At 43.8% G+C, this 27,129-nt stretch overlaps 1 protein-coding gene across 19 annotated transcripts in view; it reads left to right on the forward strand.

Moving 5' to 3' along the window:
• Positions 1–27,129, forward strand: part of ZBTB20 (zinc finger and BTB domain containing 20) — a 666,697-nt gene that overhangs the window by 551,858 nt on the left and 87,710 nt on the right. For 18 of the 19 annotated variants that reach the window (XM_045001306.1, XM_045001342.1, XM_045001323.1 and 15 more), the window contains one exon: positions 26,302–26,386. The exons of the other annotated variant lie outside the window; for it this stretch is intronic. The gene's annotated coding sequence lies outside the window, so the exon portion shown is untranslated. The remainder of the gene's footprint in view (positions 1–26,301; positions 26,387–27,129) is intronic. 19 annotated transcript variants of the gene reach the window in all.

Genomic DNA, 27,129 nt, shown 5'->3' on the forward strand with positions numbered 1-27,129 from the left:
CTTCATGTCAAATAAGTTAGTTATCTAAATCACAGTTGGGAGAAGACACCTGCAATTTTACATGTCAGTTTGAGGACCCTTTGAAAATTTGACCCATAGCACCCATTCACACTACAAGTATAGGTGTGCTTTGGTGACCTGGTCATGACGCTTCCATCTGATCCAGTTGAGTTGTAATTACACAGCAACTTTTTTCCCAACACACACATGTCAAACTTTGTGTTCACATCTATTATGCTGCTTAGCCACATTCTGCAATGTGCATTCTGAGAAAATCTGGGCAGCTATTTTATAATGTTTCAGCAGTGGGATAGCTTGCTCAGAGGATATGCAGACAGAGTGAAACTAGCTGCCTATGAGTCAGTGCACGCTGGGTTATCCGACTGCAAAGAGAACTGTGAGGAAGGAGAACCAACCAATAATGCTCTTTTCTCTCCCCCATTTTCTCCCATAGACAAATTAGCCAAGTGCCATATAGTGAGCTGTTGCATTATTGGTTCCCAGTCACCATCATGATTAGTGCAATAGAAATGCACGGATAGATAACCACACACAGAATATGAAGACTTCATTATTTTTACAAAGTTTACTATAGCACATTTACTGATATATTGTAAAGTATTTTCATAAATTAAAACTAAGCAGTTGTCAAAATAAATGAGCAAAGTATGTTCTCTGATGCATTATCCTTGATATTTATTTTTATTTGGTATTGTCTGTTCACGTTTTTGCTAATTTCCAAAATTTGCTCACTTGCGATGGGTCACTCTCTCGGTCATTATTGTGAATTAGCAAGATTGTATTCTCTATCCTGACAGTATATACAAAATATTATGCTAATGGGAATAACATTATCTGAAGCACATTTATGTTTGTGCTGGAAGACTAGGGTCACAACAGATAATCCAAAGGATTATTCTGTGATGGATTATCCCAGTGAATGTTTTCCCAAAATATCTGCTCACTAAAAGGTCATGTCATATCTGTGCTAGACACTCTGTCAAACCACATCTTACCGTCTGCAAGAGGATAAATTCCAAAAGAAAATTATGGGGGTGACAGAACTGAGTGACATGTGGTAGGCATGTCAATGAAGTGAACGGCATGCCACACACCTGCTTTTTGGCTGTGCCATGCCACAAGTTAGCATTTTGGATGAGCAATTTCCGTTCTGTTGTTTTCTCTCAACACATGGTGTTCAAAAACAGTTACAAGAAAACTGTACCCATTTGCTCATCCTAGAAGCCTGCAGTTTCAAAAGATGATGCCAGATTAATTTTCACATCTACAGTATTTCAGAGTGGATACATTCTGAGAAGTGTGGCTTATCTTTTGATATTGCAATGCAATGGCTGGAGCAAAATGTATGTCCTTCCCTTTAACTTTCATGCAACACACAAAAGCTGTTTATATTTACTGTAATCAAAATCTTCAAGGTATTTCTCAAATCCACATAATATTATTGAATTCTAACATTTGCACTGAGACTTTAACATTAGCAAATATATGTGCAAAAATACAAGTATACATCAACCTTTTTTGCTAGCTGTGCATTTATAAGGAGGCTGCTGTTTTTCAATTATTCTGCTTGAACCAGACTTCATTTAAGCCAGTACTAGGACAGTAAAATCCAATTTAATGGTGTGCTATGTTAAAACAGTTCTTTTTGGCCAAACCACTTCCCCTATCTTCCCCCCGCCCCTTTTGGGAGGTGCGGGGGGGATCCATTACCACCAATGTAGAAATGATATGACTATAACAAAAAACATTATTTGGAAGATGGGAGGATTCATTGGCACATCACCACACAATTCAGATAGGAAAAAGACCTGGTTCTTTTCTAATTTACACTGGTGTAACTCAAAAGTAACAATATAAGTGAGAAAAAATCAGACCCATATACTCTAGTTAAATGTCTTATCTGAGATTCATAGAAAAGATCTGGTGTTAGATTTTGGACCTTAGAAATGTGCTGTCTTGCAGGTGACTATATCTACATAATTGGAGAAGAGATTTCCTTACTTTAATCTGATGTTTATCTCCATCCTCCTTAAGGCAGGAATAAAGCTAAGGGACTTAGTATCTTTCTTGAATTCCTTACAACTTACTGATATTGGCTGTGGTTAGAAGCTCCTCATGATGTATTTTAGAGCAGGATGTCCTTATCGCTAGAAACTGAGCCATTTGTTGCTGGATCTGAACCCATTCAATCCTCCCTTTATTTCTGTGTTCCATTGGAATGTCAGCCCATCAAAGTGACATGACTAGCACAAGGTTAGCTTCTGTCATGCCCTTAGCCTGTGTATCAGGTACATTACTCAACAGTCAAGCAATTTATAGGCAAATGGTTTTAAATGCTGAAATAGAGTTAATTTCAGGGGGCCCTTTTTAAGAGACCAACTGGACTGGGCACCAGCAAAGACAGATCAAGTAGGGCAGGATTGACGTGTTCACTGTATTTTTAACAAGAGGCATTGATGAGCTCCTCCATGGGTAGGCTCCTTAGGATAACATTTCAACCTATTACATGGGGATTTAGACACTCCTTTCCCATTAACATCAATGGGAATCATGTGGCTAAATCCCTGTGCAACACATTGAAATTTACTCCCATGTGTCTTAATACATTATGATGTGGATACTCTCCTATACGGAGAGCAAATGGAACGAAGAAGCAGCTTTAAGTACTAAAGCATCCTGCAGGGTTTGTTTTTTGTAGTGAACAGCATTTCTGGTTGTGTGCGGGACACTAGGTTAGAGGCCAAGCTTCAGGACACAGGAAAAATGGATGATAATATGTCTGTATTACTTATTAATCTATGGGATAAATTGGATAGATGGCTGGCTGGCCCTTCATCCATGTGAGTGGGATTTGTCATTTCTCTCAGTTCTCCACCACCACATGCCTCCTGTGGATCCAGCTAGTGTGCTTTTGACTACAAGTTACCGTTTAGGATCACTGGCTTTCTGTTGATTTGAAGTCTGGATGCCAGCCCATAAATGTTTTGGCCTTCCTGCCCTATCATGTGTAATTTCCACTGAAGTGAGAGGGTTGGATGCATGAGGGGCTTGGGTACATCTATGAACCATGCTTATTGGACATGTTTAAGGTCATAATACAGTAAAAGCTTTTTTATCTGACATGTTGGGGAAATGGGGGGGTGCCAGTAAGTGAAAAATTCCGGTTAACTAAGAGGGAGAGAATTTGGGTGCGGGGGAAGGGGTGCAGGCTTGGGGGTTGAGGCGCAGGAGGGGGTGCAGGACATGGGTTCTGGGAGGAAGTTTTGGGGGGGTCAGGGCTGGGGGTTGGGGTTGAGGAGGAGGTGCAGGGTGCTGGATCTGGGTGGGGCTCACCTCGGGTGGCTCCCTGCAAGTGGTGACATGTCCCACCTTCTCCTAGCCAGAGGCCTGGCCAGGCGGCTCTGTGCGCTGTCTCTACCTGCAGGCGCCGCCCCTGCCATTGGTTCCCAGCCAATGAGAGCTGCAGAGCCAGTGCTCAGGGCACGGGCAGCGTGCAGAGCTGCCTAGCCATGTCTCTGCCTAAGAGCAGCTGGGATTTGTCACCGCTTGCAGGGAGCCACCCGAGGTGAGTGCTGCCCAGATCCGGCACCCCGAAACCCCTCCTGTGTCCCAACTCCCTGGCCGGAGCTCCCTCCTGCACCCCAACCCCTCACCCCCTCCTGTACTCCGAATCCCTCATGGCCGTTCCTCTGCCTAGGAGCAGCCGGGACATGTCGCCACTTCCAGGGAGCCACGCAAAGCCAGGTAGGGCGTCTGCTGGCCCCACGCCAACCGGACTATAAACCAGACTTTCAATGAAGATCAAAAATGCTATTTTATAGAGCTTTCCGGTTGGTAAAGTGCAGGATAACACAGCTTTTACTGTAAGAGGCCACTTTATTATCTTCCTGAGCAAGGAAAGAGCATGTTTTTGACACCCGTTATTTTTCTTTGAGTAGATGCAGCCATGTCCATGTATTCACTTAGGTGTGCACACACGCAGTGCACTGGAGCTGGAGAACGTTGCCTAGCAGTATCTGTAGGGGTGGCATTTGTGTCTCGTGGTCATAGCCCCTCCCCTGACTATATGAGATGGTGCCGCTCTCCCCTCCTCAGTTCCTTCGTACTGCTTGTGACTGGAGCCAGAGCTCTATATGGTGCTTAACCTCACAATTCCTCTATCCTTTTAGTGACTTACTCTTGTTGTATGTAGTTAGTTAGTACCCTTCGTGTTAGTTAGGTTTAATTACGTTTTCTGTGGTGGTGCCTTCATCAGGGTTCAAACACTGTCCATCATCTGGGGGAGTGATCCCCAACAATGATCCCCCCCACTTGCTTTGCTTAGGTGAGACCCATACCAAAGAGTGGTGTTTGATTTGTTAATCGTTCACAATATGGACTCAGGTGGCTAAGGACCTTTACGTAAAGCAGCACCTTCTCAAACAGGTCATGCAGCCTGCTTTGACACTGAGGCCTACATCAGATTGCAGGTTGCCCTTGGGTTCAGAGAGTGTTACTATTTCATGCTCTGGAGTCAGTGCATTTCTGAAGAGGTGGAGAAGCTGTTTTCCCTCAATTGCACTAAGGAAAAGGACTCATAAGACCAATTAAGACCATTCCAAGTCTCATGCAGACTCTTCTTCCTCCTCCAGGAACAGTATGGCACAGCATTACTGCAGGCATGTGAGATGGAGCAAGTCCTTCCAACTTGTCCCTGGTAGGCATAGGGTTGTGAGAGACCTCATACTGTTGACTCCGGTTCTGGCCCTGGAGCATCCGTTGAGTCCGGTACTAATGAGGGTGATGCCAGCACCAGCTGTTTCCTCATTGGTGGCATATCAGGTGGCAGTGGACCTCCTCTGCCTTTCCATCCTGAGTTCTCCATGGCTCTAGGACTTCACCAGGACTATGATGTTTACAACCCTGCTGTCTGGACAGGCTGCTGAACCTTTGGTCCATTGGCACCATATCCCAATATTTCCATGCCTAGACTACAGAAGTGAGGCCGGTGCTGGGCTTGGCCCAAGGGACCTCCTTGGCTCCGTGAGACTGCTCTGCACTGCTGCACTTTCCACCCTCTGCCTTGGCACTGTCAGCTGCATTGGCACTACCTCTGACTTCAGTACCGACAGCACACCCGGCACCAGAGACAGTGGAGGTGTACTCAGTGCTGTTTCCACCATCAGCACCAGTTCCTGCCTTGTTCTGAGCAACAGATTAGTTGGACTGGTTGCTCCTGCCCTCCGTGCTGGCTCCACCCTTATCCCCAGACACCTGAGTTGCCTTAGCATCCAGGTTGGATCCTCCTCCCACTCTCCATCACCTGGCCCACATCAAGGGCTGTTCATGGAGCAGCCTGGGTACCGAGATTGGCACTTATCTCTCAATCAGGACAAGGGTCCTTGGCTTGGAGCTTACTGGCCACTAATGCCCTACCCTTATGCCCAATAGCTTCCATGGAATCTGTGTGGTTGCTTCTCGGTCACAGAGGTTGCACTGCTCTTCACCATTCCAAGGGAAGATCACCAGGCATTGTCAGTGGTTGAGGCTGTCAACCCACTGCATGTTCAGGTCTCAGGTAATCTTCCCCTTGTGAAGCCTCTGGAGTTGTCCCGTTCAGGTCCACGAGTTCAGGAGCGGGATCCAACCTTGGCGCAGTTTACTGCCTCTTTTATCATTCCTGGATGATTCAGTGGTGCCTGTCTCTTCCTCCCCTTCAGTGCCTGAGGACTTCAAGGCCAACCAGATCATTTTGTGGTGTGTGGCTGCTTGCCTGGGCATTCAGGCAGAGTTTCTTCAGGAGAATACCCATAAGTTGCTGAACATTCTGCAGCCATCAGCCCCAGGGAGAGTGGCCCTTCCCATTAATGATGTGATCCTGGAGCTTGCATAGGTTCTTTGAAGCATGCCAGCTTTGGTACTGCCTACTGCAAAGTATTTAGAAAAACACTGCTCTGTACCGGGGCAGGGTTTTGTTGAGGGCTTTTACTCCCGCCTAGCCCCTAATTCCCTGGTTGTAACTGCAGTGAACAACAGAGCTCAGCAGGACAGATTTAAGTCTACTCCTAACAACAAGGACTCTAAGGGTACGTCTACACTACGGGATTATTCCGAATTTGCATAAACCGGTTTTGTAAAACAGAATTTATAAAATCGGGTGGAGCGCGGCCATACTAAGCACATTAAATCGGTGGTGTGCGTCCATGGTCCGTGGCTAGCGTCGATTTCTGGAGCGTTGCACTGTGGGTAGCTATTCCCTAGCTATCCCATAGTTCCCGCAGCCTCCCCCGCCCCTTGGAACTTCCGGGTTGAGATCCCAGTGCCTGATGGGGCAAAAATCATTGTCGCGGGTGGTTCTGGGTAAATGTCGTCAGTCACTCCTTCGTCTGGGAAAGCAACGGCAGACAAGCATTTCGCGCCTTTTTCCCCTGGATTGCCCTGGCAGATGCCATAGCATGGCAATCATGGAGCTTTTTTTGCCGTTTGTGACTCTCACCGTATGTGTACTAGATGCCGCTCACAGAGGCGATTCAGCAGCGCTACACAGAAGCATGCTTTTGCTTTTGCATGACAGCAGAGATGGTTACTAGCCATATTGCACCATCCAAACCCTTCCATAAATTGGAACTGAGGATGATCATGGCTACCAGTCCTTTTGTACCATTTGCTGCTAGTGCCCCTGGTCAATCAGCCAGGGGCGCAAAAGCCAAGAGTGGTTACTAGCCATATTGCACCTTCCATCGTTTTGTACCATTGGCTGCTGTCATAAGTGCCCCTGGCCGATCAGCCAGGGGCGCAAAAGCAAAAATTGGGAATGACTCCCTGAGTCAATCCCTCCTTTTTGGTATCTAAAAATAGAATCAGTGCTGCCTAATATAGGCAAGTGTGCTAGAGAACCACCTGCTCTGTGTCAGAGCCCGCAGAAATTATTATCTGTATGCTATTCACAGGGGGTGCTCCTGTAACAACCCCACCTGTTGATTCCATTCTTCCCCCAACCTTTCTTGGCTACCGTAGCATTGTCCCCCCACTTGTGTGATGAATTAATAAAGAATGCAGGAATAAGACACACTGACTTGTTAGTGAGAAATGAGTGGAAGGCAGCCTCCAGCTGCTATGATAGTCCAGACAGGACATTAAGCAGTGTGTAGGAGAGAAGCCCAGCATCCCACTGCTAGTCCAGGGGCAACTGAATCTTTTCTTTACACATGAAGGGTGGGGGCTGATGGAGCTCAGCCCCCTGTTGCTGTGATGAGGATGGTTACCAGCCATATTGCACCATCCATCCACCAGAAAAAATTAGGGCCAATAGGCTGATGACGAGGACGGTTACCAGTCCTTTTGTACCATCAGCTGAGGCTGATGATGAGGATGGATTTCCATCTTTTTGTACGATCAGCTTATGCTGATGATGAGGATGGATTTCCATCCTTTTGTACCATCAGCCGCCCATGGCGGGGGGGGGAGCAAGGATGTTGGTGTTGAGTGCTGCACTATCGCGTCTATCTGCAGCATTCAGTAAAGATAGGGTGACATGTAAAAGAGTCAGAGGATTGTTTTACCTTTCGCTTCTGGGGGTGGGTGGGGGGTGGGTGAGTAGATTGCCAAGCTATGCCCTGACCCGCGGACACTGTGTTTGACCCTAGAAGCATTTGGAGCTCAGCCAAGAATGCAAATAATTTTAGGAGGCTGCAGGAACTGTGGGATAGCTTCAGTCCTCCAGTCCATGCGCATCCATTTGATTCTTTGGCTTTCCGTTACGCTTGTCACGCTGCAGTGCGCTGAGTCCCTGCTATGGCGTCTGTCTGGAGATTTTTAAAAAAGGATTCTGAATTTCATCTTCTGTAACGGAGCGCTGATAGAACGGATAGAACGGATTTGCCTGCCCTTACAGCGATCACATCCGCATGGTCCATGCGGGAGCTCTTTTTTTTATTTTGATTTCGGACTGCATCGCCACCCGTGCTGATCGGAGCTCCACGCTGGGCAAACAGGAAATATTCAAAAGTTCGCGGGGCTTTTCCTGTTTACCTGACCACTGCATCCGAGTTCAGATTGCGGTCCAGAGCGGTCACTGGTGCACTGTGGGATAGCTCCCGGAGGCCAATACCGTCGATCAGCGTCCACACTAACCCTAATCCGATATGTTAATACCGATACTAGCGTTACTCCTCTCGTTAGGGAGGAGTACAGAAACCGGTTTAAAGAGCCATTAAAATCGATATAAGGTGCCTCCTAGTGTGGACGGTTTTGGCGTTAAATCGGTTTTACGCTCCTAAAACCGATTTAAACGCCTAGTGTAGACCAGGCTTAAGAGGATGGACTTAATGGGTAGAAAGATCTATACCTCCTCTTCCATGGAAACACAGATTGCAAACCAGCAGGCATTGCTGTCCAAATATGACTTTGTGAATTGGATAGCTATTTCTAAATTTACAGACCAGCTAGCTGAAACCTCCAGGGAGGAATTTTGGGCATTCATCACTGAAGGCTGCTTTATGGCCAAGATGTCACTACAGTCCGCGTTAGATGCCACAGACACTTCAGCCAGAGTGTTTGCCTCAGCTGGCAGTGACCAGGAGAAGGGAAACCTGTTTGCATTGGCCCCAATGTGCAGCAGGCTATAGAGGACTTGCCCTTTGAGGGATGTGTGCTCTTTTCAGACAAAACTCTGCACTCCTTCAAGGATTCTAGGCCTCCCTACATTCCTTGGTGGTGTATACACCAGCAGTGCAAAGGCACCATTACGGTGGTGAACAACAGCAGCAGCAACAGTACTGCCTGCAACACCATTTAGGGCAGTCTTTCCCTCTGTCAAGACAGCGGGACTATGCCTGAAAGGGGCATAGTTCCCAGAGGCAGAGACATTTGGGTCCTGTCTTTGGCCAATCAACACATTCTCCCCTGGCATCCACCAAGAGCTGTTTTTGACTTTTGTCCATTAGCCCAGTCCCTCGGTTTGAGGACAGGCTAGCTTGCTTTCACAGTGTTTGGGGCTCAATTACCAACAGCATCGTCAGATCAGGATATGCTATCCAGTTCCTCTCCATTCCTCCTCCTCACTCTCCATCCCTGTTCCCCTTCAGGGACCCCTCTCATGAGGTACTGCTTCTCAAACTGGTTCAGTCTTTACTGGCTTTAGGAGTGGTGTGGGAGATTCCTTCGAAGCATCAGGGTCAAGGCTTCTATTCCTAGTACTTCCTGGTTCCCAAATCCAAAGGAGGGGTAAGACTTATTCTTGACCTCGGCAGCCTCAGCAAATACATCAGATACATGAGGTTCTGAATGGTCACCCTATCAACTATCCTCCCCATGTTGATTCAGAATGACTGATTTGTTGCTCTGGACCTTCAGGGCACTTGTTTTCATGTGGCAATTCTGCTGAGCCACAGTAGATTTCTCTGGTTGGTGGTAGCAGACCACCATTTTCAGTTCACGGTCCTTACTTTCTGTCTGCCTTCAGCCCCCCATGGTTGTGGTGATGGTGTACCTCAGAAAGAAGGGAATCTGTGTCTTCCTGTATCTAGAAGACTGGCTACTAAGGAGTGGGACCAGAGAAGTTCTTTCTCACGTACATGTTACACTGTGCTTACTCGACCATCTGGGTCTCATCCTAAATATTGAGAAGTCAACATTTGTCCCCACTCAGAAAATCAAGTTCACTGGGGCCCTAGCAGACTCTACATGTTTTTACCAACCATTTTCAGACAGTTCATTGCCTTTGTCTCAGTCTGCAGTCTCTATCTTCCACAACAGTTCAGGTGTGCCTGAGGCTCTTGGGCCACATGTCCGCATGCACACACGTGGTTCAATATGCCAGGTTGTTTCTTCGTCCTCTTCCACTGTGGCTCAGGGCAGCTTACCATCCAACTCTTCACTCCATGGACAGGTCTACCTCCCTCCATTCATCCTGGATTCCTTGCAGTGGTGGACAGTTCAGAAGAACATATGTCAGGGTGTTCCCTTTGTCCAGTCCTGCCAACCAGGACTGTTGTCATTGATGCCTCCCTGATGGATTGGGGAACACAGCACGGGTTGCTGAAAATTCAGGGTCTGTGGTCAGTGCATGAAGCTTCATTTCATGTCAACGAACCGGAGCTTTGGGCCATCTACAATACCTGTCACCCTTTTCTGGACTGCATCAGGGGTAAAGTGGTTCACTTACTTACTGACAATATCACCGCGATGTATTATGTGACCAGGCAAGAGGGAGCACACTCCAAGGTGCTCTTCCAAGAGGTAATCAAGCTATGGCAATTCTGCGTCAAGGAGAGCATCACTCTGATAGCTGACCACTTGCTTAGGATCCAGAATCATCTCACGGACCATCTCAGCAGGAATTTTTCCTTGAGTCACGAGTGGTCTCTGAAGCCCAGTGTTCTGCGAGTCATCTTCGCAGCTTGGGGCATACCAACAACTGACCTGTTTGCTACAAGGGACAACAGGAAATACCATCTGTTCTGTTCTTGAGGGAGCTCAGTCCAGGCTCCCTGTCTGTTACCTTCTACCTCAGCTGGCAAGCAGCTCTCCTTTTTTGCTTTTTCTCCAATATCAGTCATTCCACAGGTCATCCTCAAACTGAAAACGGATCGGGCCAAACTCATCCTCATTGTCCTGGCATAGCCAAAGCCGTGTTGGTTTTCAAAACTTCTCACATTGTTGATTCAGCCTCCCATATCCTTTATTCTCCATCCTGTCCTGCTCACACGATCACAATCACACTTTGTGTCCTGGGCTCAGCTCCCTGCATCTCATGGCATGGCTGCTCTATGGTTGAATGAGGAGAAAGAGCAGTGTCTGGAAGCTGTTTGACAGGTCCTACTCAACAGATCACTGGGGTGTATTCAGGACATCCTGGAGTACTTACTGCATCTTCAGTCATGGGCCTTATGCTTAGCTCATTGAAGATGCACCGTTGGTGATCGCAGCATTTCATCCACCCATTCATGGAAGATCAGTATTTTCCATTGCCATGGTAATAAGATTCTTAAAAGGAATTCTTTGTCTTCATCTGCCGGTGTGGGAACCAGATCCTTTATGGGACTTTAACATGGTCTTAGCAGCTCTCATGGGACCTCTGTTTGAGCCTTCAGCATCTTGTCCCTTTCCTCTCTTGTGTCAAAAAAACTGCATTTCTGGTGGCGGTAACATCTTCAAGGAGAGTGTGAATTGCAGGCTTTGATGGCAGAACCTCCTTATACACAATTCTCCAAAGACAAAGTGACGCTATGGCCAGGGCCGGCTCTACAGTTTTCGCCGCCTCAAGCAGCGCACCGAATTGCCACCACGGACGGCAGGGGCAGTCTGTGTGCCCTTAGGGTGACAGGCGCGTTTCTGCGGTAGCGGCAATTTGGCGGCAGCTTCTATGTTTAGCTGAAGCCGCCGCAGACAGCTAAACATAGAAGCTGCTGCCGAATTGCCGCCACCGCAGAAACGCACATGCCGCCCTAAGGGCACACAGACTGCTCCCACCGTCTGCGGCAGCAATTTGGTGCGCTGCTTGGGGGCAAAACAACAGGGACTGCTGCCCCTTACAGATTGCCGCCCCAAGCACCAGCTTGGAATGTTGGTGCCTGGAGCCGGCCCTGGCTGTGGCCACAGACAAAGTTTTTGTCAAAAGTGTTCTCTCGGTTTCATTTGAACCAGGCAATGTATTTACCTGTGTTTTTTCCTAAGCCACATTCATCCTCTGAGGAGCAGTGCCTACATACACATCAGACAATGTTGAGCCTTCTACCTGGGCAGAACTAAACCCTTTTCTGCTTTGCCTCATCTGTTTGTGTTGTATGGAGACTGTCTGAAAGGACCGGCAGTCTCTTCACATACGATCTCTAGGTGGAAAACTTCCTGTATCAATGCGGCATACAAAATAGCTTCAACTACACCTCTTCAGTTAATGGAATCTCATTCCACAAGCGTGCAAGTCACATCAATGGTATTAAGTGATTTCTCGATATTGGACATTTACAGGGCTGCCATTTGGTCATCCATACATACGTTTACGGATCATTATGCCATTATCGTGGCATCCAGAGCAGATGCAAACTTTGGGAAGGCGGTCCTGCAGTCCTTGTTTAAGTAGACTCCAAGCCTCACCCCTATAAGTGCTGCTTAGGAGTCATCTAAGTGGAATACACAGCTGCATCTACTCAAAGAAGAAGATACAGTTACTTACTGTAACTGTGGTTCTTTGAGATGTAATGCAAATGTGTATTCCACGAACCACCCTCTGTCCACTCGCCGTCAGAGTCTAGTCTCCGCATTTGGTATGAAGGACCTGGGGGTGCTGCCTCATATAGCCAGGGGAGGGGCTATGGCCATGAGGCACAAACACTGCCCCCTATGAGTTCTGTAAGGCAAAATTCTCTGGCTCCAGTGCACTGGACATGCACACACTTAAATGAAATATATATCTGCATCCCATCTCGCAGAACCATGCTTACAGTAAGTAACTTATTTTAAAAAAAGAAGTGACTATAATACAGCAGCAGGCACGCGCATGGAAGTAATAGTAAAAAACTTGGAGCCTGATTTTCAACAGTGGCATCTAAGTCCACAGATGCAATTTTGTGTCCATAAAGAATGGTGTCCACCATGAATTGAAGGTGCATTTGGCACCTCTAAATGTACTATCTTTTGCACCTGCAGAACAGATAGTCAGATATCTAAATGCTATCAGTTGTGCCCATGATTAATTGCAGGTGCAATTATACGTGCATGGAAAATTATAGACTGCATTGAGGTCCTGATGAAAGTCATGCCCCTGAGCTCATTTGACCTGTTTAGATCAGCAAGTCAAAAATAAGACTTTTATTTCAATTACAGTCCATTTGATTTTGAACCTAATGATGCAACTAGAAGTCTATTGGCTTAACTACTGAGACCCAAGAGAAGAATGTCTAGGATCTTGTCTATCCAGCACAAGAGGGGTTCCCATTAAATTCACTCTGATCTCATTAAGAGTCTTATATTTGGTCAAAAGATCTATTTTTGTCTTTCCTGGTCTTATTGAATCTGTTGTTGATTCATTTGGCAGACAGATGTTAATGAGACTGCCTCACTCAGGCCACTGCGGAGGGTAAGATTTTTCCACGCCATTATATCTGTGCAATGTGTTGGAACCACAGATGCTGGTACGTCTCCCTTGTGAAACTGAATTTCAGAACAGTTTTATTAATATACTGACTAAATATATGAGTGTGGCTAATCTGTCTGCCTCCAGTAAGGGGTGAGGAGGCTGTATTTTACTTCCTTTAATAAACAGAAAAAAACCAAGTTATGCCTTTCCTGTACTCTTTCTTCATCCCTATTTTAACATGTTCTTTTAAAGAACATCCTTAGAAAGTCTCCATTATTCCAGCTGCCTTTAGGTGTCACCAAAGGCTTTGGGTTCTTTCCTGTTACCTAGCACTCTGTAATCAAAATTATGCCCTTCCCTCTGCTAGAACGGCATTGGCACTATAGGCTTTTCCCTTCCCGATCTTCTAGTTTAGTCAGTTCTTGGTTTTATCCATTAAAGCACTGGCCTTTCTAGTTCTACCTCTTCCAGATACTACCAACATTCTGATTAAAAATTGTTATAATTAATTGACTAAATATTTTGGTTGGTAGAAGAAATGCAAGTTTGTCAAAAAATTTTAAAGAGTGCTAGATAGGGGACCACAGTTACTGGTTTTGAAGCTCTAATTTAGGGGAGTGCAATTGTACTGTAGTTTGGGATAGATGGATGCATGCATGGAGGAATCCTGTTTACTAGTTTGTGCAACCACAGAGTGGGAGAGGTGTCTTCATTCCTCTCTGAATATCCCCATTTCCTCTCTCTGTGCTACAGGCCTCTTTAAGTTTAATCAGTTCTTCAAGGACTATAATCAGTCAGTCGGGGCTGACCTGAGCATTTTAGGGTGAGAGAAGCTGCTTCTTGGCCTTTTGACCACAATCATACGGTACCATCTTTATTTGGGTACTATATTTTACTCTTAATAGGTGATGGGAATGATGTTCTAGTATCTTTCTTCCATCTGGAACCATCCTAAACTGCATGGATAAAGGATTGTTGTAATTTATTTTGAACCTTTACCCAACTTATACCATGAAAAGGGTGTCCGGCAGTATTTTCTTCTTTCAGCCATCTGTTGGTTGTACTCAGTGACATGGATGAAAAAAATTTGGAAATCACATATGCTAGCTCCCATTTTATATAAGCCTTGATCCCATCTGGCAGGGTCAGCAAGGAAAATAGCACCCTTTTTAACAACACTATATGGGGAATCCACATTAAAAATTGTACATATGGAGTTTTGACATACACAAGAAATTATTTGTACTTAAACTTTTTCTGTGTCCCTGACTATCTAGCTTGGTTCCCAAAGACTTAAAAATTTTGCCAGAAGCCTCTTGTGACTATGAATATAGAAGTCAGTTCATTTCTTGTATAGGGGGAACAGTGTTAATGGATAGTAAAGGGTGTGAGTTAGAAGGGTCCTGTCATTTTGTCGGAACTGAGCACTCTCTCAGTATGTATCTTCAGGAAGGTAATTTTATCTCTCTAGGATTCATCCAGACCAGCTATACAGTAGCGTAAATATCAGCATATCACTGGAAGTCAGATGCTGCATCTGTACTTCCTTGTAAAGTAAATTAATAACATAATAATTACACTTGTTAAGATAAAAGAGATAGGGACTAAATCATATGCTTGGGATGGTATCCATTGCATAGCATGGTGTTCCGAATTAAAGCATGTCTTTTAGGAACTGGAGTATGCTACAAGATGTTAAGGAATTGCTTCAGGTTTAATGCTTTTATTAATATGTTCCAAAAACTAACACCATCCATCCAATTCAACTTTAACATTTTTTTGTTTGTGTTGTTTTTGGGGCTGGGGGTTGATTTTTTTTTAAATGAAATGAGGAAACTAATCAAAAAAGATCCTAATGTCCAGGTGAAGAAATTGAAATTAGCATAAAGTTACTTAATCATGCTATAACGGTGTCACAGAAGGCATGCATGCCAAAAAACAAGAAAGGAAGCAGGAAGGCAAGTCAAAAACCCAGTATGGTTAAATGGCAAAGGTATAACAGGTTATTCATGCCAAACAGATATCCTTCAGAAGGTGAAAATCCAACCCAAATGAAGTCATATAATCATAGATTAGGGTTGGAAGAGACCTCAGGAGTTCATCTAGTCCAACCCCCTGGACTAGATGGATTACTGTTCTGATCCAGTATGGCAATTCCTGTATTCTTAAGTATTGTTGCAACAGAAGAGGAAATTTCAAAACATTGAGAGTCAGATCTTGTGCCACTTCTTGGCATCTGCTAACCTCTGTGTTGTGTGAAGTAAGCACTAATTGGCATGACAAAATAAAAATATATATAAATTCTATCCAGAAACTGGCAGGAACAACTTGGGGAGCCAATGCAAAAATTCTATGGACCCATTCACCAGCCCTTGTTTACTCTACCACCGAATATTCCTCACCGTTCTTAACAGCTCCCACACATCACTCATCAACTCCCAATTTAACACTGCCATACAGATCATTACCAGAACAGTAAAATCAACACCACATCTGTGGCTTCCCATACGGGCACACAATCACCCACCCGAAATTCATTGTGATATGAGAATTCTTTGGGAGTCCCATTGTATTCCAGGGAACAAGGATATCCCAATACATGAAGACCTAAATAAAATACTGAGATTCAAAATCAAATCTAGAAAACCTTTTTGGCTTTCAGTGCAAGTGCTCAAAGACTCAGGGTTTCCTCCCAAAGATCAATGGTGAGCAAGGTGGAAAGATTTCAACATCCTAAACAAATGTCTCATTGAGGATCCAGCTGAAGAACCAATGGCTTTTCCCTCCGAAGAAAGATATTGAACCTCTTCCATAAGTGGGGACTGAGACACAATCCTATTTGTGACTGCAGAAATGGACTTCACACTGTGGAACATCTTGTCAACCACTGTCCCAAGTGATCATATCCTGGTGGTATCTCTGCCATCCACTCCATGACACCTGAAGCAATCAATTGGATCACCAATTTGGACTTAAACATCTAAAGTTGCTGTTTTTAAGGTATATGAAAGAAGGCAACTAATGGGCAAAATAAATGGGACCATTTATTTCAGAATCAATATCTTTGCATGTAGATGTAGGGAAAGAGATTGGACCAAATGTGTTGCTGGTGTAATTCTATTGAAGTCTAATGATTTCAGCCCATTCTGTGTACATGGTCTTACTTTTGTAAAAGGCCGTATTAGACGTCTCAATTCCCTTTGTCAGTTTCCCTCTAAGATGTGCTGGAGTTGTGAAATACTCAGCCGAAATCCATTGTGCTTTGTGTCAGTGCAAGCTTTTCTTCATATTCTTCATATTCATCTTTTACCATTCCCAAATTGCAAGTTTGTCTTATCCTGAATAAGATATTGTCTCATCCTGAATAAGTAGATCATACTAGGACACTTAGAATATGGCTATGCCCATTATTGTAAAGTAAAATCAACAAACTTCATTATAAAAAAAACACCCCAAAGAAATAAAGAGAGAGAGCTTGCATTCAACATTCAAGCATAATATTGCCCCCATATCATGCACCACCAGGCAGATTTGAAGTTTCATCAATAGTGGGACTGCTGTAGAGATAATTACAATCTCCGAAAAAGAGTGGAGCCAGGAAACAATGGCTATACAGTTTCCCTGTGACCATGGCATGGGAGGGAGGGTCCTTCATATGTAGTACTTCCACACACACACCAACGAATGAAATTTACACTTGCTATTAACTGTATATGTCAGTCCTGGATGAGTGCCAAAAGCACTGTCAAGTCAGGCGACCAGTAGTTATTTAATAGCCAATATATCATAAATCACCAGGCCTAAAAATGCATGCCATATACCATGGAAAGCTGTGGTTCTCAACTTTCATATGCTTTTCATTACTTACCATGACAGTTCATGATATATGAAATCTTAAAGCCACGTCATTCTGGTGATCTTGCCTTTTTACTCACTTCAATTCTGACATGATTTTAATGGGTATCATCTTGAGAACCAGTAGAACTGGAAATCAAGGGTCTGATCTTCTCAGGCCTTACTCATGTGAGACAATGAGACTACTCACATGAGAAAAGCCTGAAGATCAGGTCTCACTATTTGATATCATCTGAAAGTAGGTTGAGATCCCAGCTTTCAAATAGCAAGACCGTAAGAGCAGACAGAACTGTGTGGTTTTAAAGTCTGACGCGTAGTGTCTACACTGCAGTTAGACACCTGTGGCTGGCCTAAGCCAGTTGTCCTGGGACAGCTGACTTGGGCTTGTGGGGCTCAGGCTAAGGGGTATTTAATTGCATTGTAGACATTCAGGCTTGGGCTGGAGCCCAAGCTTTTGGCACCCTTCCACCTTACAGGGTCCTAGAGCCCAGGCTCCAGCCCAAGCCCGAATGTCTACACTGCAATTAAATGCCCCTTAGCCTGAGCTCCGTGAGCCCAAGTCAGCTAGCACAGGTGAGCTATAGGTTTTTAATTGCAGTGTAGACAAACCCCTAGTGACCTGCCAGTGTTAGAAACACTTTTGTGGCCCAGTAAAAAAGCTTTGAGGGTCAGTAAATTGTTCCCAACACCAGTTCTAGATGATGACGCAGAAAAAAAGATTCCCTCTGTCCCCCACACAACAAAAAGAGTGCATGAAACCAGTCATACAGCATGATGCTTGCTATTCTGAGAAACAACAAGCTGAGCTGGTCTTAACTTTGAATTTGTCTATGTGTATTCCAACCTTAACGTTGTTAACAGAAAACACAGTTTTTTTGCTGATCTTCTTCTGTGAGGGATGATATTATTTGTAAAGGAAAGTGAGCCCCTTATTAAACTGTTTTCCGAGCGCACCATCATGCTTATCATGGTGCAGATATATATGTAGGGAGTTTTTATAAGAAGTGGATTATTGATATGATCATTTGGTTCAATTGCAACCTTTAGTGTAAATCTGTAATGCAACAGGGCAAAACTAGAAGAAACTCTGTATTTTCACTTTGCAAACCTTGGCAAGGATATAATGTTATATTTGCCAATTTTTGGAAAATCTAAAATGATGGAATTTTGCTCTTATGCCCAGCAGTGAAACAACACAAGGCATGGCCCTGAAAAAGATGCCAGGGAAGTGGAGGCATCAGTCCACCAACCTTAGAGCCTACTTTGTGAATAGGCTCTAGCAGTTAGGAAGTGTTGTCCAGGAGCAGAAAATGGGGAATCTGCCTTTTTGGATTCTACAAAAGAAAAAAACACCTGACTTATTTAATATGTTGCTGATGAAAATACATTCACACACTGTATCCTGGGGTAGGGCAAATCTCAGCTGAAAGTGAATTTATGTGGCTGAAGTATAAAGCCCTGATGAAAGAATATTGGGGGTATTATAATGGAATATATATAATCGGAGTTTGTAACAATTAGCTCTGTTATTAAAAACAAGAGGACAAGCTGTTTCTTCTTTTGATACTTGCAAAAGTTTTCCAAATTTCTCTCATTTTACAAAATGCCAGTTCATTGCTGCAGCCTGGAGTGAAGCTGTTTACAGCTCTGTGCTAAGTAGAAAGTTCAAATCAATTATTGTCCATTAGAGTTAGGTATAACTGATGAAATATCCCCAGAGGAGTATTGTAAATGTATCAAGATGTCCTCCCCCATTACAGAAATGGGGAAGCATGGCGAATTACTTACCTTCCCTCTTACACTTAATGCCTCTGAAATGCTGCCAGGCAGAAAAAGCGTTTCTTCTCTCACTGCGGTTTAAGAGAAGTCGTTGCTGTAGTCTGGGTTCTGGAAAACCAACAAAGCTCCAGGTGCTGACCCACCTTAGCATTATTTACAGACAGGAACAAGAATAAAAGATAGGGAAACACCATTTAACAACAGCAATGGATTCAAAATCTAAGCAGAAAATACCCAACCCAAAATCCAGGACTGGAGACTTGTTTCTAATATGATTGGGAACTTTTTGTGCAGTAAACTGTATAATAAATTCAAGCATTAAAATTACACTGACAGAGCTTTAAGGGTAGAATGCAAAGCCAATAAAAGCCAAAAAATCCATGCTTAAGGATGTGCCCTAGTGCCAAGGAACGCTGGGACATGGAACAGAAGTATGTAGGACTTAACCATTTGTGTCTATCATGGAACTACCGTCAACTTGCATTTTCTCACGTCTTATTTGTCAGGCTCATGTATTGTGCTGTACTGCCATATAAAAAGACAGGGCTTCTGCCCCAAGAGGACATTGTTTCATGTCAGGCCCGTACCATGCACATAAATGTTCATAATTGACAGTTTCTTTTAGTTTGTAGTTTGAGCTTTACACTGTTAAATGCACATTTCATTTTTCAGTCTACAGCTCTGGCTCCCAGATGTGCCCAAGACCTCTTCAGGGCAGAGTTGCAGTGGTCCCTGCTGTATGTGACTGCCAGTGCCATTTAGCCTGAGTCAGCAGTGGCAGCAAAAATAAAGGGAACCTCTAAGCAACAAGGGTTGTCCCTTTGCCTGTCTTTCATTGGCCACCATGCGACAGATTGGAGCAGCAGGAGGTGCTGGCAAAGGAAGGAAAGAGAGGAGAAACAGGGGTGGGGAACTGCCATGCCTCCTAACTGGGCTGCAGAAGTGATTCCCATGTATATAATGATGTGTTTATTTAGATTTATACATGCCTCTATCGCTGCCCATGCTATGCTCTGAGCACCCAATACAGAAATTAAAATACACAATACGATACTCAAATTAAAATACACAATACTCAGCAACAGATATAATGAGTATAATAAAATAAACCCAAACTCATGCAACCCCCAGAATAGCCCAGCCCCTAAGCCTGGGGGAAAAGAAATGACTTTGCAAAATGCCCAGAGGTTACCAGATCTGATGGAGCACAGACAGAAAGTAAGGTCCAAGGTCAAAGACCCTGAATGAAGGTTGCCCTGTCAGCAGCAACCTCTCCTCTGTAGGGCCTCCATCTCAGCTGCCTCTGCTGCTCTCAGCAGTAGGACACAGAAGGACAAGCGGTCTTTCGAGTAGGCCAGTCCCAAACCATTTAGCTTTCTAGATTAATAGCAATGCTATAAATTCACCCAGAAACTGTGCACGCCTATCCCAGCACATTGGTGAAATGTACCTGAAATGAGAGCAGAGAGTGGCAGGTCATTCTTTCTGCTCTGTTCGAGAAGCGGAGCACCCAGGGTGCTTGGTTTTTGCTTCCAGAAGAGCACCTGTCTCCACAGGCTCCTCCCCTACTTTCAGCATGATGAATCCTTCTAATAAGTGTAGTGGAGGGGGAGGGCGTAGAAATGGGGTAGCACCAAGGAAGATGAGAAAAGTGTGACAGAAAAGCCAGAAAGAGGACTAGATGAGATGGAGGGGGAAGAATCTGAGAAAGAATGGCTGAGAGCGGGGGGAGAAAGAGGCAAGAAGGGGGAAAAGTGGAGACAGAAAAGGTCAGCAGAGATGAGCAAAGAAAATGGGCAAAAATCTTTGGAAGAAGTGACCAGGACATGGCATAAGGACACATGGGAAGGACAGGTATGTTTCCAACACAGACTGAGGGGGCTTCAACACCAAAATGGAAAAGGAAGGTTGATCTAGTGGTTAGAGCACCAAGCTGATACTTGAGAAACCAGAGCTCAGATCGCTGCTGAGCCAAAGATTTCCTGTGTGATCTTGGGCAAGTCACTTAGGCCTAGAGTCACAAAAATAGTTAGCTGCCTAAGTCCCAATTTTAGGCTCCACTGCAATTCACAAAACTCCCCATGAACCCAATAGGTACCTAAAGGTGATCAGCGCCTACGTTTTTTCAGTAAAAGTTCCCTAGGTGTCTATGTTTCTGCCTGTGACCATGCACAGTGCTGCCTCCCTCTAGGCACCTGGGCACCTGTCTCCTGCCTAAGCCCCAGGGTGATTCATGAACCAGGGAAAAATAGGCATTTGGCAGCCTAACTCATGTGCAGGCCCCAATCCGGTAGGCTCCCTCTGAGCATACCTGCCAGACCACACCTCTCAGATGAGTTCACCCAAAATAGCCGGGGAAGAGGAGAAGAAGGAGGACCTTTCCTATGCCTTTTAGCCCAGTGGTTAGAGCACTCACCTGGATTGTAGAGATCCCTGATTCAGGTCCCCCTCCACCTGACGGGGAGAAGGGATTTGAGTACAGTTCTGTCATCTCTCAGGGCAGGTCTACACTAAGAAGGGGGGTCGAACTAGGGTACGCAAATTCAGCTACATGAATAGCGTAGCTGAATTCGAAGTACCCTAGTTCGAACTACTCACCCGTCCAGACGCTGCGGGATCGAAGTCCGCGGCTCCAAGGTCGACTCCGCCACCGCCGTTTGCAGTGGTGGAGTACCGGGGTCGACCGGAGTGCGCGGGGAGTTCGAACTATCGCGTCTAGATTAGACGCGATAGTTCGAACTCCGAGAAGTCGAACTCACTGCGGCGACCTGGCAGGTAAGTGTAGACTAGCCCTCAGGTAAGTGCCATAACTGCAAAGCTGTGGGATATTCTGGTTCAGGTCTCCCTCAGTCTCTCCTATTGAAGCTGTTTCACTATGGACAAATAATGAGAGAGTCATTTGAGCCAAAGAGAGAGAGAGAGAGAGAGAACAAGCATAAGAATGACTCTATAACCTGGTGATTAGAGCATTCACCCAGGAAGTGGGATCCAGTGCCCTTGTTCCAGTGACTTTTTAGTTATTTGGTACATCAGACAATCCCACAGCCTAATAGGTAGAGCACTCACTTGAGAGGTGGAAGACCCCTGTTCAAATCTCTTCTCCCACTCAGGTGGAGGGGGGACTTGAACTGAGGGTCTTCCATGTCCCAGGAGAGTATCCTAACCACTGGGCTAAAAGTTGTGAGGGAGGTCCTCTTTCCCCTCCACTCAAACCCTTGTTTCTTGCAAAAACAGCATAGAGGGTTCCCAGCTGTGAATTGCTAGCAGATCTAGGTGCCTTCCTGCAGCCTGGACTTAGAAGCCTATCTCCATCAGAGGAGCAGGGCATAGCATACACTCTGGTCGGCCACTCCCATTGGCTAGTTTAAGTGGCTCCCTGCCTAGTGTGCTGTCTTTTGTGAACCACTGTCTAAGGTGTGTATCTCCCTGCATTCATTGTATATCGTATCTCCCTGTATTCAAACTCAGGCTTTGTGAATTGCAGTGATTTTCTAGGCACCTAAAAGCTAGATGCTGTGATGCTCAGCAGCACATCACATAACTCTTTTTTGTGAATCCACGCCTTAACCTATCTGTACCTTAGTTCCCAACCTGTAAAATAGGGATAAGTAGTGCTTTCCTACTTCATCAGGGGGTTGCAACGATAAATATAGTATAGATTGCAAGGTGCTCAGATACTGTAGTAATGGGAACTGTATAAATATCTAAGATAGACAGAAATGCTGGGAACCACTGGTCTGAAATGTAATATGTGAACTGTGAAATGTAGGTATGGTCCTATGAAGTACTTTTGTTCTCATCAAAGGGAAAGGGAGAGGTATGTTAAGGTCCTGCTCTCTTCCGCTTCTTAGGTGTAATTTTCAAAGCATTTCGCAGGGGGTTTAGTTTTATGACTCGTATCAAAGTGAATTAATCACATAGCTAAGTGTCTGACTCTGAGAGATGCTGAGCCACCTGCAACTCCCATTGATGTCAGTGGTGCAGGAGCTCAGTACCTCTCATGATCAGAAGAAATCCTTGCTGACAGCTTTGGGATTTTATCTTCTAGACTTTTTCTCCTCCCTCCCCCCCCCCCCCCTTTACAGGTTAGTAAGTGTAAAAAATGAATCTGGTTGTAATGTATAAGACTGACAAGAAGCACATTTAAATTTGACATTGATTTTGCTTTTGTTCTCCCAGACAAAAAGGGATTCCCTTTTGCTGACTGCTCTGTCCGTGGTGCTAAAAAGCAAATGTCTTCTCTTCCATTTTCATTGCTATGCAACCTAGTCCACTAATGCACTACTATTTCACTTCTCAATACATTTAGTTAAGGTGAAAGCATAGCTTGCAGGAAAGCAGCCAGCTAACGGTCTTGCTTTTGAGATGATGATGGGCTATTGCATAAATTAATCTATTGACTTTTTTCAGTGGGGTGAGGAAGAACCCTGTAAATTCCCTGTACTCCCCACAATTTATTCCCCATTGCCACCACCTTCAGACTCCATACATCATAACAATCCTTTCTCTGACAGATGAGAGCGGAATGGTGCTCTCTACCATCCCCAGAATGTTCACTAGAAAATTACATCAATGTTCATTTCTCCCAGCAGCTAAGTCAGCTGCCTCCATATCTCTCCCAGCCTCTCTTGGTCAGGGGAGTCAGTGGGCCCAAACTGGAATCCTCATATAATAGCAAAATTCACTGCCAGGCTAAATCACATAATTAATGTGTAGATTTCAGTTCGTATTGATGTAGTGTGGATAGAGTGTACATAACAATGCTGTGCGGCATAAAGTCTTTAAAGGCATGAGTTTGGGATGGCCACATTGCTCAAAAGTAGAGAAGCCACCAGTAGGTAAGTCATGCAGAACTTCTGACATGAGCGCTGGTTAATCCTTTATTCCATCCCACCCACTCATGTAATTCATATATGTTTTTATATATTACAGCAAAACTGCTTACAAATGTGAGCGTTTATGTTGTTTGTATGAGTTGTCTTATCCCTCCACCTTTAAACATACCTTAGTACTAGAGCTGGCAGGACACTGCGGAAAAGTTGTCAGTGAAAATTTGTTCACATTTTTAATGTCTATTTGATTTGACTATATTTGTGCCTCTTTTTCTGGCATTTCACAAATATTCAGGTGAAAAGTCTTCAGTTAGCATCTGGCTGGATTGATTTAAATCACTGGCTTTAACCATGATTGAAACCAGCAATTGGAAAATCTTGATTTAAACCATCTATTTTAATCTCATTTTGCATTTGTACTTTTTAGTTATTTTCCTAAAGAAAGGTTGCTTCTCATAGCTTGGGAATTACTGAAAACATGATGATTTGCAACGAAATATAGCCTTTGCATTATATTTGGTGCTGCCTTTTTTTTCTTTGCTAACTGGGCAGATACACTGTATCTGTCCACTGTCTACATATATATAAGTAATTATTCTTGATGTTTACCATTTTTATTATGTTATAAAATGGTGAGTGATGCATTTCTTATTTACTAGGTGATGATTAATTTTTTACTTGTGATTTGTATCAAGCTCTATTTGGACAGAAATTCAAATTAAATTAAAATGCACCAAACCAGCATTTTTTTCCTTAAATGGGCTGGATACATAAGAAAAAAAATTATCAGAAAGTTTATCAAAACATGTTTTACATTTAAAACTTAATTGATTTATTAAACAAAGGAAGTATTATCTGTAGTTATTGAGTTAAGCTGATGATCTCTAGTTACCATGTCCTTCAAGATTTTAGAACTAGTAGAATTCATCCTCTTACACCTAGTTTTTAGTCAAATATTGGAAGAGTAAAACAATGTTTTTCCGCTTTCTCAACTCTGATTGGTTTCTTAACCTTGAATGAACTAGCCATTGAACTGAACAAGTTGAATAAACTGAAATTAATAAAATATTCTGGCTGCACCTGCAGAAAAGGCTACTAATGACAAAAGCTGGTTTAGCACTTCAAAAAACTCTACTTCTAGTGCTTAGCCAGTGACTTCAACCAACTCAGTGGTTTGACTCATAGAATATAGTAAGATTAGGCCTTAACATAAACTGTCATAATTTCAAATTTAATTTTAAATAGGTTTATTTTTTTTAAAATAGGTTTATTTTTAAAAAAATAAACCTGTATTTAAATTTTAAAATATTTGAATTTAAATTTTAAAAATCAATTTTTAAAAAAATAATCAATTTCTATCCTGCCTGGTTAAGAAATCAAGGAGCAGAAATAATTCCATGTGACTTAGTTGACCTTTGAATAAAACAGTATGAATAACAAATGGTAAAAGTGAACCGTTCACAAACATTCGATAGGGTGAAAAACATTCATCCAGGTCAGTAAGCGAATACTTAGGAATAGCAAATATGTTTGCAAAATTTAACTTGGCTCACAAATGCTTCCCAAACAGAAAAAAGGGGTAAATGAGGGTATGTTTGCACAGCAAAAGCTGTGTATTGGCTAACCTGCCCAAGCTATCTTGAATCCAACTAGCACAGGTAACAGTAGCAGTAGAGACAGAGTAGCACAGGCTTCAGCATGGGTAACACAAGCCTGGCACTGACCCTGGGTACTACGTACTTTGTTCATTAGGTCGCTCTAAAGCCCATGCTGGCTTCTCTGTTATTGTTACTTAACGCTAGCTGGATTCAGACAAGTTTGGTGTAGGCTAGCCTGTGCACTGCTTTTGTTGTGTAGACATACCCTGAGTTTATTAATGTATTCACAATGAATACTACAAACAGCTCCATCTTTATATATACACCTTTATATATTCTGTAGATGCCATACACGTTATAGAAAAAATATTTGAGGAAAAATTTAGAGGTTTTTTTTTTTAATGTATTGGAACAGTTTGTCACCTGTCTTCATCTGCAAAGCCAAGTCCCTTAGGTTCATGAATCCTACAGTGTAGGGCACAGTGGGAGAAAAATATTCAAACTAATAAATATCAAAACCCTACAAATGACCTAAAATAGCCTGTGAATGACATGACATTAATTTTGATCTCTTGGGCATGATCAGGGCTAGAAGTGAGGGCTGCATATCCAGTTAGGAAGTTGGGAACCTCTCCTTCGCAGTGGGACAAAACTCTCCTTTCTTCCCGTGCAAAATATCAGATGTTTAAGCAGTGACATTTGTATAGATAGAAAACCTGTCACTGGGGCAGGATTGAACCCCCATGCCTTGGGCAGGTGTGATTTTTAAGGAGGAATTGTGTATCTGTGAGGCGAAATAGGAAACGTTGCTTTAGCGTGTTGAAGCTTTTTAAATGGTGTCTGTTTGAAGATGCACAGTGTTTTGAAATATTAGAATAAGCCTTAGGAGAAAGGATTTGTGCTATGTTGACTATGCAGGCCTATGATAAATTTATTTAGCACATACCTATGCAATCTAACACAAGGATATCTGTTCTAGATATATGGTATATGTTGTTTTGTAAAATGGACATTAAAAGAATGAATCTGACTAGATGACAAAGATTTATACTGTTGAGATTTCATCAAAGTGGTTGAGAGCTTATTAAGCTACTTTTGCAAAGTACTGTGAGGCAAATCCTGAGAGGTGCTGAGCAGGGCATGAATTTTTATATTTCAGGAGGAGATAGTAACAACAAACACCACATTCCTTATGTGTTCAAAGACACCTGATCTCCACCTTTGGTGCCTCACAGCAACCTGAGGTATGTAGATTTCTGCTGTGACCATGCACCTTGCCAGATGCTATTACTGATCTATTTCATCAGAACCTTCCCTAGGCATCTGTGGTCCCTGTGATCACCCTCAGTGGAAGCAGGACTTAAAGAGGCATAATTGTCATGGGCTTTGGGCGAGTGTGAAAGCTTCTGTTTCAGTGTTTGTGGGGGGAACAGGAAGCCCATGAGTCTATGGGTCAATCGTGTAAGTACCACTATAAATAGACTCTTGTAAATGAGAGGACAAATTTCTCTCATTTGTGCCAGACAGACATACAGTACGTGCGGTTTATCAGGCAAACACTCTCTCAGTGTATGCAAAATAAGCTTCCCATGAGACCTTGCAAAAATATAGCAAAAAAAGCAACTCTTTGTTATTGCAGTAGTCACGAGCTACTGAGCTATGTAAGCCAAGGCTACCCATAAAACCACTCATAAACTAAGGAGATTCACTGTCTATGTTTTTCTGCCTTCTATCAGAACACTTGAGACACCATAGTTCCCAAGAGCTTTAATGCAGTCTAAGACTTAGATAACTTTTATCCTCGACTTTGCAGAAAAGTGACCTGCCAAAGGACCACCCTATCATAGTCAGGGGCGGATCTATGTATTTTGCCGCCCCAAGCACAGCAGTCAGGCGGCTTTCAGTGGCGCGCCTGCGGGAGGTCCGCCAGTAATGCGGATTCAGCGTACCTGCTGCTGAATTGCCGCTAAAACTGCAGGACTGGTGG

Source organism: Mauremys mutica, chromosome 1 (assembly GCF_020497125.1).
Source record: "Mauremys mutica isolate MM-2020 ecotype Southern chromosome 1, ASM2049712v1, whole genome shotgun sequence".
In the NCBI taxonomy this organism is placed as follows: Eukaryota; Metazoa; Chordata; order Testudines; family Geoemydidae; genus Mauremys; species Mauremys mutica.